The 20,073-nt window shown below is 42.2% G+C and overlaps 1 protein-coding gene and 1 long non-coding RNA gene across 5 annotated transcripts in view; one reads left to right on the forward strand and one right to left on the reverse strand.

The window, feature by feature from the left end:
- Window positions 1-20,073, forward strand: part of SAMD12 (sterile alpha motif domain containing 12) — a 414,693-nt gene that overhangs the window by 211,270 nt on the left and 183,350 nt on the right. The window lies entirely within an intron of this gene.
- Window positions 3,563-8,665, reverse strand: LOC132351916 (uncharacterized). The gene is made up of 3 exons (XR_009498519.1): window positions 8,232-8,665; window positions 4,130-4,354; window positions 3,563-3,810 (listed from the first exon to the last, which is right to left on the reverse strand). It is a non-coding gene; the product is annotated as an uncharacterized LOC132351916 (long non-coding RNA).

Consider the following 20,073-nt stretch of genomic DNA (forward strand, 5'->3'; position numbering starts at 1 on the left):
ATTTTAGCCATCCTAGGAGAGTTGTAAGAAAAGTTTATTCTTAAATTAAAACCAAGACAATTTTAAGATGAATGAATCAAAGTATAGGTTCAAGCAGAGGGCCATTAATCTTACAGAGCTTATTGGAGTGCCACAAGTAGAAAATAGTAAGAGATTTGTTGAGTTGATGTTTATTTAAATATAGCCCCCAGACCACCTGCCTCAGCTTCATTCAGGATGCTTGGTAAATATACATACTCCTGGCTTTAACCCTGATCCACTGAGTCAGAATTCCTGTCCTCAAATTCTACATGTGTACCAAACTCCCTTAGTAACCCTTATAGACATTGAAGAGTGTATGTACACCACTACATACATATTTGAATGACAGAGATCTCAAATGGCAATGTAGAAACTGGGTTAAATCTATGTTGACTGTATTTTGAGGCTAACAATTGAGGTACTCTGAAATCAAGACAGCCTCAGAAAATCTCAGTCACCCTTGATGTCCACAGATCTCACATATGGATAATTGGAATTCTGCAGGGAAAAGAGAATGAGGCCAAGGAAATATTTGAATTTTCTTCAGGAGGCTGAGAATTTTCCAAAGTTAGTGCAGACACAAAACCATAGATCCTAGGAGCTCAGAGAACACAAAACAGGACAAATACCGAAAATCAATCAGTCAAACAAACAAAACACATGTAGAAACTGAGGATAAAGGAACTTAAAATATTGTTCAAATTGACCAAGCAAATACGTGAAACAGCTAGAATTTAACCCCAGGCAATCTGACTCCAGAACTCCTACTCGTTTTCTTTCCATCTTTATTAAGGTATAATTGGCAAATAAAAATTATATATATTTAAGGTGTTTGACTTGATGTCTTGATATAGGTATGTATTGTGAGGGAAAGAAACTTCTACTCTTAACCATTCTGCTGTACGCATCTTCATTTAAAAAAAGAAACCACACTACCGCACACGCACATAAGATCATATATTATGTGTAACATAAATGTGTAGCAGACTTTATTCCCCATTTCCACTGAGAGAGCCCAATTTGCTCAACAGGTTAGAGCCCATTTTATCTCTTTACCTTTGTTTTCATTAACCCTGTTGCAACAGCAACCTGGTTGAAATGAACAAATCCTCTTTAACTCTTGGAGTTGCATTGAAGGAACTGGCAGGCTGGCATGAAGATACAGTATTTCCTACACTGGCAGATGCTAGCCTCATCTCTTCAATGTGTGGAGAGATGCAATAAATCAGGAAAGAGGCTCTGTACACAATTCAGAATGCAGGGTGTGTGGGTGGACTCTCGACAGGGATTCTGATAAATTTTAGAGATTGCTTACCAGCAAGTTCCTTTTACCCCATTTCACTGTTTTTTGGTAGGTTTCTCCTTTTTAAATGGCTTGTAGCAACTAGTTACTAGTATCAGAATTTTTTTTTTTAACAAAGGACAACAATAAAAGACAAACAGGACCAGGCCTTACAAAAGATTTGTCTAATCAAAGGTCATATGGTGAAATCTAAAGATGCTTAAAATTTTTAGATAATTTTTAGATAATTCTGCTCTGATTATTTGGGTAAATGCCAGCATCTGCTTCTTGTTGTTTCTGCTGTATCAGTCCAGTGCCCCTACTTCCATATCTCCTCTCTCCCCAACTCACGTGCACACTCAGAAGAATGTTTACTACAAGCCATTGCTCTTTACTAGGAGGGAAACAGGGAAGGAGATTTCTAAGGATTAGGTTACATTCCATAGATGAAAGGTTGTGGTTTTACACACAATAATATCATTCAGCCTTTGACCCCTCTGGCTCTTCTGGCTGTAACAGTTCCCTTGTAAACCCTAATCCCTGGACACTGTCAGTGTAGATACCATACAGGACTTGCATCTCTGTCAAGAAAACTTTCAAAGTTTTATCTCCTTGATGTTTCAGTGTTATTTCTCCATTTGCCTCTCCTGCATCTTACATATTTCTGTCTGATATTCTGATCTATGAGGACTTGCCTTTGATTAAGGGCCTTGCTCCTTAAATGTTCTTTTTCAGTTTCTCCACTTTATCAAAAGATTGGAGGCACCTCTGGTGACCCAACATCTCTGGCATGCTAAATCTGGGTGTCAAATGCCAACTTTGATTTGACAAGCCTCTTCCATTTCTAATTTCAATACTGATTTAGCAATACTGAATTATTTCTTTTTGTAGGCATATGATTTTCTTCTCCTCAAACTTCCCTGTGTTACATAGGTTTTTCATAATTAAAGGCAGTGGATTGTTTAGAATCTAATCTTGGACACATGTGCCTTTTTTCTTATGGAAAGACAAGGAAATGGAACTTCATAAATCAGAATATTCGGCTGAAATGTAATTTATAAAGAACAAATACAGGAAATGTAAATCATGCTCAAGAAAGGCTTACTTTCATCTTACAAGTTGGATTGAAAAATCATGTGGCTACATTTCTAAGTGATGAAAAGACATTCTGAAAATAAAATGTCAAGGTTAAATGTAGAGGCATATTTAGTGGATATTTGAGCAATCCCAATGTCCTCAAAAGTTTGTGTGTGTGTGCGTGTGCGTGTGCGTGTGTGTGTGTGTGTGTTCCCAGCGATGAATCTCATGACTTAGCTCATTTAAAAGGTGAATTCTCATCAGGGCTAACTTCTGTGTCCTCATGAGCTTTTAACGTTTCAGTATTTTAAAGAAAGCCTAGAGCTGTAATAATCCAATCCAGAAAATATACAGGACTCGAGGCAAAAAGAAGCCTGGAAGACTACAGCTTTACCGTCAAAGAAAATCTGAAAGAACTGTTATAGATTCAAATTTCAACTGTGTCCAGATTTCATAGCACTCTATGATTAAGGGAGAAATCTAGGAATAGTCACTACAGACACTTGTGTTCCTTATGTTAGAAGCAAGATATGAAAATGGTTCAGATGGCTAGGACTGGGATGACATGCCACTGGAAGATGCAGCCCAAACCAATAGAAATTTGATGCTTGGGTAGAGATTCATGATTTTAGAATCGACAATTCTATAAAGTCATTTCTAAGGATGGTATCATCTTATTCTTCAGTTTAGGCACATTTTGAAGCTATTCTTTACTGTAATAGTGAAGTTGTAACATTTGACATCTTTATGTAGAAGACTTAATTTAACCAATATAGTTTTTGTCGACTCCAAGCTGTTGATGTTATGATAGCAATGCGTTTATCAGTTATAAGATGTTTTTTCAATCTCAGTTCTGTTTTTATGGGCTGATCAGTACTCAGCTCTTCCTTTGACAGAGACTGTCTCCTGGCTTGTGAGGGTGTATGTTCTCACGGTCACAACATGATGGAGTGTGTGTGTTGATTTACAGATTTTTGTAGCTGAAGGCATGTATTCTGCTATGCTCCGTTACTCTGCATACAAAGGAAAACATTTCGATTGTAAAAAGCAAGCTCACTTGAGTTACTGAGAAGATGTAGCTTCTGCAAGGGGTAAAGGACAATGCTACATTTCCCTGTGGCTTTGTTGTTTGTGAATTTGACTTACTTGTGTATCCAGGTGTCTCCTGATTTAAGGAGACCCAGTATACAAAATCTAAATTTGTAAAATGAGGGATCCATGAGTCTGTATTTGTTCTTCTTATTCTCTTGTTAAAGTCACAGCTTTTTACAATAACTTTGACAATAACTTTTTACAATAGTGCCAAATTAATATTCAGTGTGGTACAGGGCTTGAAGTCTGGGAGTGCCAGATTTGACCCAAAGCATCAATTCTTCTTGCTGGGAGGTTTTTGTCAGGATCTTTAACTTCTCTGGGCTTAATTTTCTCATCTGAAAAAATCGGAGAAGTAATTGTGCTTATATGTAAGAATCTGATGCGATAATTCATGTCAAGCATATAGATATTTGTATGTGTATGAAAATATATGTGTATCTGCATATATACATATGTATTTATGATTTACATAGTGCTCAAATACAGAGTGCGCTATTATTACATAGTACTCACAGTGTTTTATGGAAAATGAGACACACGTATAAAATCAATAGATGATGTACACATACAATTTTTAGCAGCAGATTTATCTTAGTAATTATGTATTGCAGAGACCACTATTCATTTTCATTCCCTGCACACACACTTACTTACTATGGAGGTGGGTGACCTAGAGGCGTAGTGGATGGGGCAGTGAAGCCATCTGGGCTGTTTTAAAATCATCACAGGCAACATGTCATGTTCATGTCAGAGACTCGATCGGGCACCCCTTTCCCCAGTAAATCCCTGTCAGAGTTTGGGTTCCCCAGAAAGCAGGCTCAGAGAAGGAGATCTGGGTGTTAGGAGTTTGTTGGGTGGTGTCCTCCTATTCGCCACCTGCTGGGAAAGTGAAAGATGCAGAATTCAGGCTGTGATTCAGTCATGACAAGATCTCAACCAGCCCCAGTTCTGGAGCTGGGGTTGACCTTTGGAGTTCACTGGGGGCTGGGCTAGCTGGGAGCTGGACTTTTACACCTTCTTCCTCCCACCCACCCCACCAGTCATTGGATCCTGGCTGCTTTCAGGAAGAGGGTCGTGACCTCGGGCAAAGTGGCTCTTTTCAGCCCAGGGCATTGCCCAGAAGGGCCGACAGCTGAGAGCAGTCAGCAGGCAACTCTCACTCCCAGCAGCTGGGGAGTTCTTTAGGCCTTACGGGGGATCTGAGTGACATGGCACAGAGTCTCCCATTCAGTAGAACCGATTATTGTCAGAAATTGATTTGGCCTAAGTTATCTGGTCTCTACTTTTCTCTTGTCTTTCTCCCTCTATTTTTTCCTTCTCTCCCACCCTTCCATCAGTCACTTATCGTTGGCCTGCTATGCAGCGGGCACTCTAGTGAGGTCTAGAAATTAAAATATTTTTAAAGAGAGATTCTCTTCCCTTTCCAAAGCTGCTATTCACATGCAGAGACAAGCCAGGCAGCAAAATGGGCAGAAGCGATGAACTATGGAGTTGGAAAAATAATAATTCAAAATTCTGCTGTCTCTTACCATCTATGTGATTGTGTCAGTAAAATTCTCAAGCCACATTTTCCTCATTTTTAAAATAGGGATAACAGTTAAACCTATCCAGAGGACTGTCCCAAAGAATAAATTAAAGAATGAGAAATTATTCACATTTATACCCAGCCCATCCTAATTGTCCAATAGATTATTGATGTTTTTATTATTGATAATAATGATGATGTCAAAGGTTTATGAATCCATTTCCATGTAACTCCTTTACCTTTGTTGAGTAAAATAAAAGATACCTCAGCTAGGAGGAAAGCTCAGTGATTGAATGACCTGATGTGTTAGACTCTACCCTTCACATACTCTGTACACTAGGGGTGCTGTGCGTCAAGGGCCTTCCATTGCAAGGTATGCTCTAGTGACTACTCCTGGCTGGACTCCTCAGCGTTCAGCACAAATGGTCCCTTCTCTTTTTTGAACCACGCTCATTCTGACACCTCATTCTCCCAGATTTTTTCCCTGTCTCCAGTCATTCATTAGCAGTGTGTCCCCGTTGGCCTGTCTCACTGATCTACCCACTCAGTGCGAGAGGTCCTCAAAGGATCAGCCTTAGGGCCTCTCCTCTGTCCATTCCCCTTTCTCTTTGACAGTGGGTTTATATGTCAACTCTATGATGGTGGCTCCCAAGCTAAACTCCAGACCTGACTTCTCTTTGAAGCTCCAAGCTTATACTCCACGCCCATTTTGCATTTCTCTTGAATATCTCATAGGCATGGGCAGTTCAGATTTATTCCGTGTCCTGACCAGAAGTATTGATCTTTTCCTTCTGACTTGTTCACTCAGTGTTCTCCATGTCAGCAGTGGCCCTTTCTTTTATTTTATTGACCAAGTGAGAAACACAGGGATGATTCTTGCTCTCCATTTCTTTCTTGCCTCAATACCTAATCTACCACCAAACCCTTTCATTCTACATTCAAAATATCTCCTCTCTTCACATCTTTATCACCACCTTCTAGTAGAAGCCACTGTCATCTATGGGCTCAACAACAGCTCCAGTTTCCTAGCTAGTTTCCCTCCTTCCAGATGTCACCTAGACCCTCAACTGGGACATTTTTTTATAGCCAAAGAGAGTTTTTAAATATAAATTGTATCCTGTCACTGCCCTGCTTAAAACTGTATTTTGACTTCGCATCACAGTTGGAGTAAGTAATGGGATCCTTGATCTTGCCTCCAAGACCAAGAATGATCTTACACTTGCCTGCCCTTCTATCCTCATCTCAAGCCACTGACCTCTTCTATCCTCATCTCAAGCCACTGACCTCTTCTATCCTCATCTCAAGCCATTGGCCTCCACCCGTCCCACAACCCTACCTCACCTTGCTGGCCTTCTTGCCTTCACTGAAAGTAGTAGTCTACACAGAATATTTGCATATTTTTTTTCTTCTGCCTCCACCCTCTTTCACTTTACTCTTCACCGGTCTTTCTCATCCTTCAGATAGTAGTGTACTTCCCTCACTAAACTGCAGCTCTGTGAGTACAGAGACCATATGGATTGTATTCACTGCTATACCCAGCACCTAGCCTAGTGGCTGCATTAGAAGATCATTGTTTTGTTTGTTTGTTTTGTTGGGTTTTTGTTTTGGTTGCGTTGGGTCTTCGTTGCTGTGCGTGAGCTTTCTCTAGTTGCAGCGAGCAGGGGCTACTCTTCGTTGAGGTGCGCAGGCTTCTCATTGCGGTAGCTTCTTTTGCTGTGGAGCATGGGCTCTAGGCACGTGTGCTTCAGTAGTTGTGGCTCGCGGGCTTCAGTAGTTGTGGCTCATGGGCTCTAGAGCTCAGGCTCAATAGTTGTGGCGCACGGGCTTAGTTGCTCTGTGGCATGTGGGATCTTCCCAGACCAGGTTTTGAACCTGTGTCCCCTGCATTGACAGGCGGATTCTTAACCACTGTGCCACCAGGGAAGCCCCAAGATCATTGTTTATTAAATGAAGGCTGAACCAAAGCAGGCATAGCCTTTCTAGACACAGCGTGAATTTGAATCAGGTGTCTTGGTTCTAGTCTCTGCTCTGCTAATTACTAGGCATGTGACTTTGGGCAGGTCCTTTCACTTTTCTGGGCTGTTTTTTTACTTTCATAATGGGGATGATACCATCTCTTCTCCCTTTCTCACAGGGCCATTCATTCAGCAAAACTTTAACAAATATCTACCATGTGCCGAGCACTGGAGCTACTCAGTTAAATGAAACCCACATTCTCTTTATAAAGAGCCTAGAATTTGGAATGGAAGAGAGTCATGTGAACAAATTCATGATTATATTATAATATAGTAAGTGTAATGCTGGAAACAAGGCACACCTTTATGAAATCTCTACTTTAATTTGAAAGAAATGTATTGAGTCAGGTACTATGCTAGGCACTTTCAAATTTACTGCCTAATTTTACTTTCACATAGAAAGCTCAAAGCGTTGAAAATCCGTATTCTCATTTTACAGATGAGGAAACTGTGACTCAGTGGCCTTAAGTAAGCTGCTCCAGCTCATAGCGCTAACCCAAGCTTTCTACTCCAAGTTCAGGTTGCTTTCCCAAAATCAAACAAACAAACAAAATTAAACTAAGTTGTGATTATATTATTGCTAGAAGAATGAGTTAACTAATATTGAACTGAAGTATTTTATAGCCAAATCTAAGTCAGAAGAGAAAGTTGTAACAAAGAATCTCACTTTTCCTTCAACTTCCACTTTTTTCCTAGCTTTCTCTGGGTCCATTTTTATTATCACTTATGATTGATTATAGAAAGAGTCTATTATTGGCTATAGTGTGTCTTTATTTGTACCCACAGTAAACAAAGTGTTTCCTACAACAATGATTTGAAACTTTCTGAGGTTAGAGAACCCTTGTATGTGACATTTTGCTCCCAAAATACTGACCCTAGTGTGTGGTTACTGGAGAAAACCCAAGTGGGTATTGCTTTGTTTTCTTTCCAAATAATTCTTGAAATGTCTTATTGCACCTTACAGTTCTTTAGAGAGAGCTCAATTAGAGATTAAACATATGAGATATACATCCTATAATAATGGAATTATAAAAAAAAGGAAGTAAGGACAGCTAAGTGACCTGAGCCCTCAAGCAGTGGCTGAGAGTCACAGTGAGGGAAGCAGTGTACAATGTAGGTATTGGTATAATTATAAACTGGCTGTACTGTGCAAGGCGGATGTATAGTACATTTCACCTGTGGGAACAGAGGGACCCATGGCTCATCAGAAACTCACCTGTAGCAAATCCTCAGTCTTAGGACTGGTCATCATCATCATCATCCATTGATAACTTCTGTTGAAAGCTTATGGGCCAGGCACTGTGCTTTCTATGTATCATCTCATTTAATCTTCATAAATATGCCTAGGACAGAGATAGTGTTATCATACTCATTAGTAAGGTGAGTAAATGAAGACTTACATCAGGTTAAGTAACTTGTGTAAGGTAGCATGACATGTAATTGGTGGAGACGTGTTTTGCACCCAAGCATCTGACTCCACGTGTGTGCCCTTGACCATCATAAAGCCATTGGTCCGTGCTGTCAGGGTCATCCAGTTCCCCCTTCCCCTGTGCTGCCAGTCTTCAGGGGTGATCTAATTCATCACAGCAAGAGCTCTCTCCCTTCCTCTTTCACTCTGTTCTTCCCACCTGCCTCCTGCTCCAGCATCGTAATCCCTGGGATGAGAGAAGGGAGAGAAGAAAGCTGTCATCCATGCGTGTCTCTAGTTCCACAGTCCTTAGCACCATCACTCACCTGGGCTACCAGGGGGCTGTTGCAACCCTGAAAGTCTTTTTGCAAAGTCAAGGTACTGGCACTACAGACGTGGCATCACATGTACCTGCAGTTGCAACATGGGACTGTTCCCTTCAGAGTCTACCACAACCTCTAACTCGAGTTTCCCTTGACAAAGTTCATTTTGACACTGTCCAAATCTTATTTCACTAGGTTATTAAGCAGTATTCTGAATGTTGGCAATAGAAAAGTGAAAAGATACACCCTCGCTTTAAGGACCTTTAAGTAGGGGAAGAGACACCTGTAACAGCACCTTATACTTTACCTGTAGGTTCCGAGGGAAGCCAAGGAGAAAGTAAGATCTGAGCCAACCCTTGAAGCCCATCAGACAAGAAGTGGGGAGGGAAGACATGAGAAGGCAGAACATGTAGGGAGACATGGATAAAGCAAACACCGAAGACGGTCTGATCATGCTGCTTACCTTATTCCAGCGTAACTTTTAGTGATGTAACCTGTTGACATCAAATTTTGGACTTTAAGTTCGGTGAGCTTATTTTTTTTTTAGTATCTTTATTGGCATATAATTGCTTTACAATGGTGTGTGAGTTTCTGCTCTATAACAACGTGAATCAGCTATACATATACATATATCCCCATATCTCCTCCCTCTTGCGTCTCCCTCCCACCCTCCCTATCCCACCCCTCTAGGTGGTCACAAAGCACCGAGCTGATCTCCCTGTGCTATGTGGCTGCTTCCTACTAGCTATCTATTTTACATTTGGTAGTGTATATATGGCCATGCCACTCTCTCACTTCGTCCCATCTTACCCTTCCCCCTCCCTGTGTCCTCAAGTCCATTCTCTATGTCTGCGTCTTTATTCCTGTCGGTGAGCTTATTTTTACTCCCTCTTGGAGGACAGAAGGGAACATTATGTAGATGTGCATCCTTTATTGTCTCTTCAGCATTGAAGCAATGCCAGATAGTGTCAATTTTTATGGTCTTGGTTTCCTCAAAATTTTGTCACATCAAATAGGAGAACCTTATTTCACTTCCATTACTCTTTTATTCATGAGGACCCTTCAGTTAAACCTCATTGGAAGTGTTGTGGTTATGGGCTTTGAGGCATTTCAAGATCAAATGCATGGAAATTTTTACTTGTAGAACTGAATTGGGATCCTTGTTCGTCTTGTACGCTTTGGAACTTTATCTCCATGAATGTGTTTCCTCATCCTTAAAATGGAGAAAAGAATGCTTCCCAGGGTGATTTGTGGATTAAATGGAGTAATGGATGGGAATGGGCCTAACACATAGTAGGTGCTTTTCTCAAAAGTATGTTTTGTGTTGGTTTGCCTCCTTATCTACCTGAGTCCCATGAACGTCTCTTGGATTAGCATTTTGAGAATCAGTTAGTTGAAAGCAAACATCTACATCAGTGGTTCTCAACCAAGGGTGAATTTGCCCTCCAGCAGACATTTGGCAAAAATCTGAAGACTTTTTTTTTTTTTTTGGCCACACAACGTGGCATGTGGGATCTTAGCTCCCTGACCAGGGACTGAACCCTTGCCCCCTACAGTGGAAGTGCGGAATCTTAACCACTGGACCGCCAAGGAAGTCCCTGAAGACATTTTTGACTGTCACAACTGGGAGTAGGTGCTACTGGAATCTAGTTGGTAGAGGCCAGGGATGCTGCAAAACATCCTACAGTGCCCAGGACTGCTCCCCACAACAAGGAATTACCCAGCCCCAAATGTCAGTAGCACCCAAATAGACAAGGTCAAGCAGGTAAGACCCACTCTACTTGCATGTCATATTGATGACTTCTGAAATTTGGGATGTAGTAAATCAAATTTTCTTTTCCTTTTTACCACTACCTCCTGAGAAAGGATACCCACTGTCCTCATGAGGATGCCATCCTTTCAGGTGCTTCCATCATAGTTTCGGAGTGAACTACAGCACTCCCTGTAAGATTTTGGGTGGGACCCTTAGCTTTCTTTAGGTCTACTTCCTAAAAATGGCAATGACACTCTCTATTCTACTGCCTTCATTGAGTACTTAATCAGCACAACATGGGGGAGAGGGTATCATTTCATCCCCAGTTTACAAGTGAAAAAACTGAAGCCTAGAAAGGTGGATCATCACAACAGTAACCGTGGAGCAAATAAACGGTCAATCCAGCCCTGACTTTCAACTCCAAACCCAAGACCTCTTTCTTTTTCACCAAAGCTTTCCTAATAGATCGTATGGTCCTCATGGTCATTGCTATAGGTTTTATCACATAATTGCTTTTAGGATGTTTAATACCTGCAGGTAACTCTTCAGCTCCCCAAAGGCAGGAGCACTGTTTCCATCTCTTCTGCTGAATGTTTCTGGAGCTGGGCTAGTACTCACTTGTTAATCTTTCTACCAAAGAAATCCCTGGTATTAATAAAGTCCAACATTGAAAAGCTTAAGAAAAAAAAACGAATCTCTAGGTATCAGGAAGAGAAAGTCGAAGTAGCTTTGAAACGTTTTTAAACATCCCTTTGGCATTGGGTCACTGGCTCAGATGAATTCGTGTGGAGAGGCCAGCAAGCCCAGTGCCTGCCTCTTCAGCAGATGAGCACTGTACATGTCGGGCTGTTATGGCCATGGGTGGAATATCGAGGGGGAGGGGGAGGCTGTCTGCAGACATCTCACGTGCTTCCTGGTAATTAATTTTAAAAGATGCCTGATGCATGGTGGGCTGCTCACCTAGTGACATTCAGTTAACAGAGAATCCCCAAGACAATGCATACAAATTCTGACAAATAAAAGCAAATGTACCAAGAGGTCTGGTTTACCTATCAAAACCAGAAAAGACCTTGAAGGTGGTTTATGATATCATAAATCTTCGGCTATAGTCTCCGATATGTTGATACTATACTTCTTCGCTTGGAAAATCTGCTCTGAGGTACAAGGGAAGTAATTACTGAGTCTTCCCAGGGACTAAAACGGAATCCCCAAACAAAATGTTTTAAGGTTTTCTTAAATTAATTTTTGGAGGGGATTTGGTAACTCTTTGTGTTACCAGCAACATCAAGGATTTAACCTTTAATTTACTGCCTGGAAGCTGTGTATTCCTTCTTGGAGAGCTGAAAAATAGTGCACAGCCATATTTCCCCTCTGTTTGAAAAGCACTATAAAATTTCTTTCTGACTTTATATTTCGGGTGAGAATTAGCATTATTTTAGTTTCCTCCTATTAACATCATTGGCACCTGAATATATTCAACCAAAAACCTAGATTGTCTAAAACCGTCTTTTTTATCCTGGGATAAAACATAATGGAAAAGAATATAAAAAAGAATGTATGTATGTGTATAACTGAGTCACCTTGCTCAACAGCAGAAATTAACACAACATTGGAAATCAACTATACTTCAGTAAAAAAAAATAAATTAAAAAAATAAAAAAAGTCTTTTTACCCAAGACTGGTTTAAGAAAATCAATATACAGTTCCCATCAGTATGGTAAATTACTTACAGTGATCTCAATGCAAATGTCCATTAACCCTTCTCTTCCTCAGCACAGGGAAGGGGCCTTTAATTTACTGCTAATCGTTCTGAATGTAACCAAGTAAGTGACCAGGCTTGGCAGTGGGCTGCCTTCTCAGGTAGGAGTGAGAGGAGACTTATTGGTCTTGGAAGGTTTTGTGCACATTCTCGTCAGGAAATGAAGCAATGGGTTGGCTGACCTCAGAGTCTGTTCACTCCGGTACTGGTGATTTGCAGTCGCCCTCAGGAAATCAGGCACTGGGTTGGGGGTTACCTAAGAAGATAGGTTTGCGCTGCACGTGAGGTTATAAAAAACGGAAGGCCTGTTCACACTGGTCATCAGCCACCCTTGGTCTCGTTTGCTGTTAATCTAGAACAGACCTCACAGGGCGGAATCTCAGAACCTGAAGTCCATTCCAAAAGTCACTTGAAACCCTGAAGGCAAGGTTGCCTGAATCCCTTTCCATTGCAAGTGGGAGGGACATGGGGGAGGAAAGGTTAAAAGTCAGATGTTGAAAGTGGCAACTTGTGAGTCAAATATGACCCATGTACATGCTTTGTTTAGCTTTCATAATATGGGGGGAAAGGGCAAATTTTAAATTGGGAGGTTTTGTGAAACTTCTGGATTTTCCATTCTTCACTTAAAAATAGGAGCAGTAGCAACACTCAGCCTGTATTCTAGCATAGCAAAAATGGGTTAGAATTGCACATTTTAGAAAAAAACAACGACAAAATATCCCATCCACTGTCATCCACCAAGTCCCAGTGGTCCCTTAGATTGGTACTCTTCACGCAGTTATGTTATCCTGACGACATTTGAGTTTGTAATAACCTCAGGTGTAATTGGATAAGGAGGTGGCCCCAGGTGCATCAAACATACAGAAGTATGCAGTTGGACTTAAGATGTATTCCACATTGTATAATAATTAAAATACCAAAATTTGCCAGTGATTAACTTTTTGAAAGTAAGTTACCGTGGCTTCTCATTATTCTTACTTGCCTACAGCCTGATGGGCTTTCTTGAAATGATGATAAGCAGAACAGTACAGCAGCTCAACTGAGAATTACAGATAAGCTTGGCTCTGTAAGTCAAGATTCTCTTGAGTACACGTGGTACAAATGAGCTCAACTCGCTCCCCGCCCCTCCCCCTCCATATTGACTCATATAAATGAGAAGCCCAGGGGTATCTGACTTCAGGCAAGGCTGTTTTTAGGAAATCAAATAATGTTATCTTATTTACCTCCCTCTCTCCCTCCCCCCCCACCTCCCTCCTCTCACCACCCCCCCTTTCTCTTTCTCAGCTCTGCTTTCTCTGTTGGCTTAATTCTCTAGCAAATTCTCTCCATATGGTGGCAGAGACAGCCACTGACAGCAAGTCTAAGCTTATATTGCCCCTTGGGACGTGATCTAAGTAAGAAAGGGAGAGAACTTCCCTCTTAGAAACCATAGCAATTCTACTAAATTTTATTTGCCCTGTCTGGGTCACACACCCAGCATTAAGAAATTTGTTCAGTGCCTCCATTGAGTCAGGCTCTAGCTAGGTGGTCGGAAACATCCTTACATGATGGGAGGAGGTGGGGGGGGAATCAGAAAATAAAAGGTAAACATAAGAAGAAAAGTATGTAGTCCTTTAGAAATGAAAAGTCCTGTAGTAAAAGCCCCACCAGTTGAGGAGGAGCAGCCCTCCCTGCCAAAGGCAAAACATAGCCCCTTTCACCAGAAGTAGGCAGGGATACAGTGCAAGGCAAAAACGAGGCATTCGTAATCTGCAAAGGAGTGTTTTATGACTGTGCACATCGTCTTGTGTCTCAGATGTGCTGCTTCAGGTTGGGCAGAAAAAGGAAAAAAAGACTAAAACTGGCTGCCCTGTAAGGTAGGCACCCCGAAATGGCATGTGAGACTCGTATGATGTGCTCCCCGCCCAGCCGTGTCAAGCTTCCCAGAGTTCCCTAAAGTGGACCATTTGGTCGTCATTTCCGTCTCTGCCGAAGCTGTTTCCTGTGCCTCCAGTGCCCTTCCCCCTCCTACTCACTCTCCTGACTTGTGTTTTTTTTTAATTCAAGGACCTCAGCTAAGTTAGGTGCCCCTCCTGTGGGCTCTGGAAGAATCTGTACTTGTCCCACTGGCAGGGAAGTTACCTTTCTGCTCCTGGTTCTTCATCGTGAAATGTGTCCAGTCCCTGGTACAGACCTAGACCTTGTGTGATGAAGGAAGGATGAATTTGTTTCACAGCCCCTCGCAAAGGCCCCTCAGTCCCCTGTCGTTCTTCACTGTGGGAAGACTGTAGGGCGGTGGCCATCACAGCCTTGCGCATCGTGAAGTTATGCCCGTGTCCGCACTGCTTGCCTTTCAGTCCTCAGAGACAGTGACCTTTTCTGGCCCTCAGGCTCCCTACACGAGACTTGGCAGAAGCCTGGTTGGGGAGCATGTCAGGCTATGGGAAGGATTCCTGGGCAGCAGTTTAGAGAGGTAGTTATAGAGCATGGCTTCTACGTATATTTGTCTCCTAGATCTGCAGCTTAGTAAGTATGTGACCTTTAGCTATGTTTAGTAGCTATTGATCAATTATAGATAATAAAAGTGTCTTCACAGAATTGTTGAAAATGAGGTAATCCGTGTAAAGCTCTTAGAACAGTGTTTAACACTTAGTAACGGCCCGATCAATGTTTGCTATTATTATTGTGATGATGAGAAGGAAGGAGGAGGACGCATCCTCAGCCAGCCAAGAATGGTAGTGCCCAGACTGCGTCATCATGGTGGTTCCAATTTACAGAGGGTGTGTGTTTGTATTATGTCATTTGATCCTCACGGTCACCCTATGAAACAGTGTCATTTTCATTCCCATTGTAGAGATGAGGAGATTAAGACTCAGGTGTGATTTCCTGGGCATTTATCTATACCCTTTAGCTCATGATCCCATGCTTTTGTGATTACGCTTCTCTCCTTATATCTCTGTTCCACAAATTCTGATTTTGGAGTCATGGTGAGATTGAAGAAACATGGGTTCAGGCTGTGGTACCCTGATGGTATGCCCAGCACCTGTCACTCTGTTCACTCTGTTGCTCTCGCCCAGCCAGGACTGGGGTAGAGCTGGGGGCATCTACCTGGTGTGTGACACAGACCTTTACCTGGGATCAGATTTGGAGCTAACCCTGTGCACAAATGGCCGTTTGTTTGGGGAACTGTACAGTGACCTCTATTTCCAGAAGAAAAGAGGCCCTGTAACTCACACTCTTTGGGAAAAGTGGCATTCCCCAACCACTTGCAGGGGCACCAAGACTTTCCAGTAGGGTAGGAGCTGAAGTCACATCCTTTGCCCCCCTCCAGTTTACCCTGAAATTTCCTGTTGGGCCTTATAACATGTGGTCATTCATCTTGGAAAGCTGTGACAGGGCTTCTGTTACAATTCTCTGAACAGAATATGGGGGTCATCTGAACTAGAGACCACAAACCAGATTGGGCCTGAAAGTCAGAGACACCTGCCTAGACCCAAGTCTTCCTGCCGTTTCCTGTATGGTTTTATACTTTCTCTGAGACTCACTTCTCCGTGGAACACAATGAACCCTGTGCCATACTCAGAAATCTCAGAGGTTCCTTCCAACTTGTAACAGACTGCATAGTGGCCATTCAGAGATACAGGTCCTAATCCCTGGAACCTATAAATGTTACCTTATAAAGAAAAAGGTCTTCGTAGATGTGAAGATGTAAAGATCTTCGCAGGAGGAGATTTTCCAGGATTATTTAAGTGGGCCCTAAATCACATCACGTGTCCTTATAAGAGAGAGGCAGGATGAAATTTCATACACGGAAGAGGAGAAGGTGATGTGAAGATAGAGGCAGAGATTAGAGTGATGTGGCCACGAGCAAAGGAGTGCTGGCAGCCAGCAGAAGCTAGAAGTATCAAAGAACGAATTCCCCCCTACAGCCTCCAGAGGGGTTGTGGTCCTGCTGACATCGTGATTTCAGCCCAGTGACACCAATGTTAAGCTCTGGTTTTTGAACTACGAGGAGTAAATTTCTGTTGTTTGGAACCCCTGTATTTGTAACGTGTTAAGGCATCTGTGGGAAACTAATACACTGCTCCCTAAGTCTATTGTCAGTTACCTGTTCTTGCCGCCCATCTGCTCAGCAAAGCTTATAGTCTCACTTGGTGCTTGTTCCAAAGCAGAACAAGACACTTGTCTTTCTTTAAGCCTGTAGGAAGGTGAAGTGGTCATTTAGTCTCAAGTTCTCAATGCTGTTCAACTTGGCAGGTGTTCCTGTGTTCGACACCAACAAAATGCCACCTCCTTCCTGTTACGTTCAATTTCTCTTTGTCGGTATTGTCCTATCTGAGAGTCAGTGTCCAATCAAGTCTCTTGAAACAGAAAAGCCACTAATTTAACAACCTTGAGATCATCAGTAGTGAGTAAAGACAACAACATTCATTTAGTGGCTCTAAGTATATCCGTTCAATAAATATTTCTTGTGCACCAGCACGTGGGCAGCAATAGGGAACCTGTGACAGTGGAGAACCTGACAGGAAAGATACTTATTCTTATGGAGCTGGCATTGTATTAGGCCACATGCAATAAAGCTTTTGTGTATATGCTCACGCTTCAATTGCAGCAAAATTCTTATTTCCAAGATTGCTAGCAGAGCGTCAGATCCATGTTTCTACTGGGTGAACCTCCTCTTGGAATATTCCCTGTCTTGGATTTGTACAAGGAGTCCTGGGAAACAGTTTTAGCACCCAAGACAACTGTTGGGGTTAAGCAATACAGACCTTAGGTCATAAGAGGTCCCTCTGATTTCTCTAAATTCCATCACGACGTGCCTGTGCTCACCTTACCCCAGTCAACTCAGAGCTTTGGGATTTGAGGAGAGTATTGAACGAATGAAAACATTCTGGGGAGAGAAGAAGACTATCGTAACTGTCCTCCTTTGTTTAATTCCATACTTTTCATTACTTCTCTGCATCCCAGGTGCTCTCAAAAGAAAAAAAATAATAGCACTAATACTACCATGATTTCCTCCCTCTGGTACATCCTCTCTTGGAGCAGTGACTCAACTTCCTGCCCTGAAATGGTGCCCCCAGCCATTGGTGGCTCAGGTTGAAAGCCTGAGTCATCTCTGATGTCTGCCATTCTTTCATGCCCCACTTCTAGGTATTGTAATTCAGAATTCTACTACTTCTCACTATGTCTTCACCTCCACCCTAGTGCAGGGCACCCTCGCTTCCTGTTTTGACTGCCCTGGTGGTGTTCTGACTCTTCCCATCACTGCTACACCTACTCTCCACCCCCAGTTCGTTCCCCACATACTGACCAGAGGAATTCTTTTCAGACATGAGATTATGCCCAAGTCATCCCGTGCTCAAAACTTTCCCCATTTAGAATAAAATCCAAAGTCTTCACCAAGGCCTAGGAGGCCCTGTATGATCTGGCCCCTGCCTTCTTTTGGACCGCATTTCCTACATACTTATCTTGCCTACTTTGCCCTAGTCACACTAGCCTTCCTGCCATTCCTCTCATTGCCTTGACACTTCTGTGTGTTCCAGGATCACCTCTTCAGAGAGGCCTTTTCTCACCACCCGAACTACAACAGCACCATCCTTCCAGTAGGTGTCCCTGTCTACCCCTATATATCGGTTTATTTCTGTGTTGTCTGCCTCTCACACAAATGATAAGCTCCACAAAGGCAGAAGATACTACTCATCTCTATAGCTCCAATACCCAGAGTAGGGTCAGGCATATAATGGTGCTCGGTAAATACTTAATAAAGGAAAGAAGTAGAAGGCCCGGGTATGATCAATATGGAGGACTTTAAGCTTCTTCCAACTCCAACAATCTATGAGTCTGTGAAGGGCCCAGCAGCCTGGTCACCGAAATGCCGTTTAGAACCAGTTTGGAGTATCAGGAAATTTAGCTGGTGCTTCTTTTTTTTTTTAATTTTTTTTTTTTTTTCTTTTTTTGGCTGCACTCCGAAGCATGTGGGATCTTCCCTGACCAGGGACCGAACTGGCGCCCTCTGCAGTGGAAGCACAGAGTCTTAACCACTGGATCACCAGGCCCAGTGCTTCTTTTTTGAGATTGGGTTGACTTTTCTCTCCTTGATCCCTCCCTGTGTAGGCAGCTGACCGCAGAGGCAGGTGGTTGTTCAAGACACTTGTGTGAGAAAAGGCAGGAATGTAAAAGCCATAATAGCACTCCTCTATCTTCTGCCTACCCTAGCAGCCTCCTGCATCTACATGGTTACTGGACTCTTTAAAAAAAATCTTGGCTTTATCCCGTAGTCTTGGTCTAAATCTTACTTACTCCCTAAGTCCCAGGTTAAATATCCTTTGCTCTCTGACAGCTCCTTGATACCCAGACTAGTTTAGCTCACGCAGTTCTGGGCTCCCATATTTGCTCTTTCTTAGGATTGACTCATCACATACCTGTAAACATTGATCGTTAACTGCCTTCCTTATCAGTCTGAAAGCTCCAGGAGTGGCCCTGTCTTGTTCCTCATTATCCCCAGCATGAATAACAAAGTGACAAGGACATAGTGCTCAAAAAGTGTTTGTTGAATTAACAATTGGATTTTTATGATAAGCAACAAAAAGTGACAGTATACATTGAAAAAAAAAAAAAAGATGCAATTGATGATTGACTGCTTATCACCTCCCTGACCCACACTTGTTTGGACACTCTTTATTTTGTGGTCAGCAGGGGGTGGTGGGTTAGGAGATGGCTAGGACGTTTGCTCCTGTAAATGATCTAATGTTTGTGAAGAGTTTTCAGAACCACAGACTTAAATGGCTCTGTAGAAACCATCCAAGAAAGGCAGCAAATCAGATTTTGTTCATAAATTCCTTGGTGTACAGATCACGATCTTTTCTAGAAGTTGTTTTATCAGGAAATTCTTTTATATAATTTCCCTTAATCTTTCTCCTGTCTAAGACTTCTATTTTCTTACCGCTGAAGATAAAGCACACCTAAAGGTGTAGTAGTAAGAATTAGGAAAAGCTCTCATGTTTTCAGTATTCTTTAACTTTTCTCATTTTTCCTTTCTATCAATGGAAATAATGAAAATAACAGCAAGAACATCTTTAGTCTCAGGGCTGAAACAACTTGAACAGTCAAGCCTATAAGAGGTGAAATGTTGATAGGTACAATTGTTTGTACCACACAATGTGAAATGCACAAACTTATATAACTGGTAGAGTTTTGTTACTTGTACATTCAGAGCTGATGCTATTAACCCAGGTAGGAGATAAAATTCTGATAGGGCTCATGTATCCACATTTTGATCAGTCAGAGGCATTGATGGAACGGTTGAAGTTGGAGGTTCCTGGGGGAAGGGGGCATCTTTGTTTCTTTGTCTGCAAAGAAATTGAACCATGCACACTGGAATAAAACCCTCCCTCTGCGCACTAATGATGGACCAACCAACCTCTCAGGACCAAAGCTCCCAAGTGTCTTACCAACACCTCAGCAACTCTGGCTGCTGAATGTCCCAGTTTGTAAAACCACAGCCCAAATAGGACCAGGAAGGGGAGGAGGAAGAGAATTAGATAATCTGAATTTCATGGGTTTTTGCAGTATTTGTTGTTGAGTTGAGGGCCTATAGAAAGAGCTAAATATCTGCTATTTGGAGACCAATTATCCACATAAATGATACCCAAGTCCCATTCAGTGTTTTCTGAACATCACTTCGGGATCAAGGTCTGACAGCAGAATACTTGAAGGCAAGGCTGTCCCGGAAGCCTGGGACTCCGACTCACCACTCCTTAGCTCTGCGCCTTTGAGTGTGCCAGTGCCCAGAAATTAGGAAAGGGATAGCAAAGGAAATCTGAAGCCATCAGTTGA

The sequence above is a fragment of the Balaenoptera ricei genome, chromosome 17 (genome assembly GCF_028023285.1).
Source record: "Balaenoptera ricei isolate mBalRic1 chromosome 17, mBalRic1.hap2, whole genome shotgun sequence".
Lineage (NCBI taxonomy): Eukaryota > Metazoa > Chordata > Mammalia > Artiodactyla > Balaenopteridae > Balaenoptera > Balaenoptera ricei.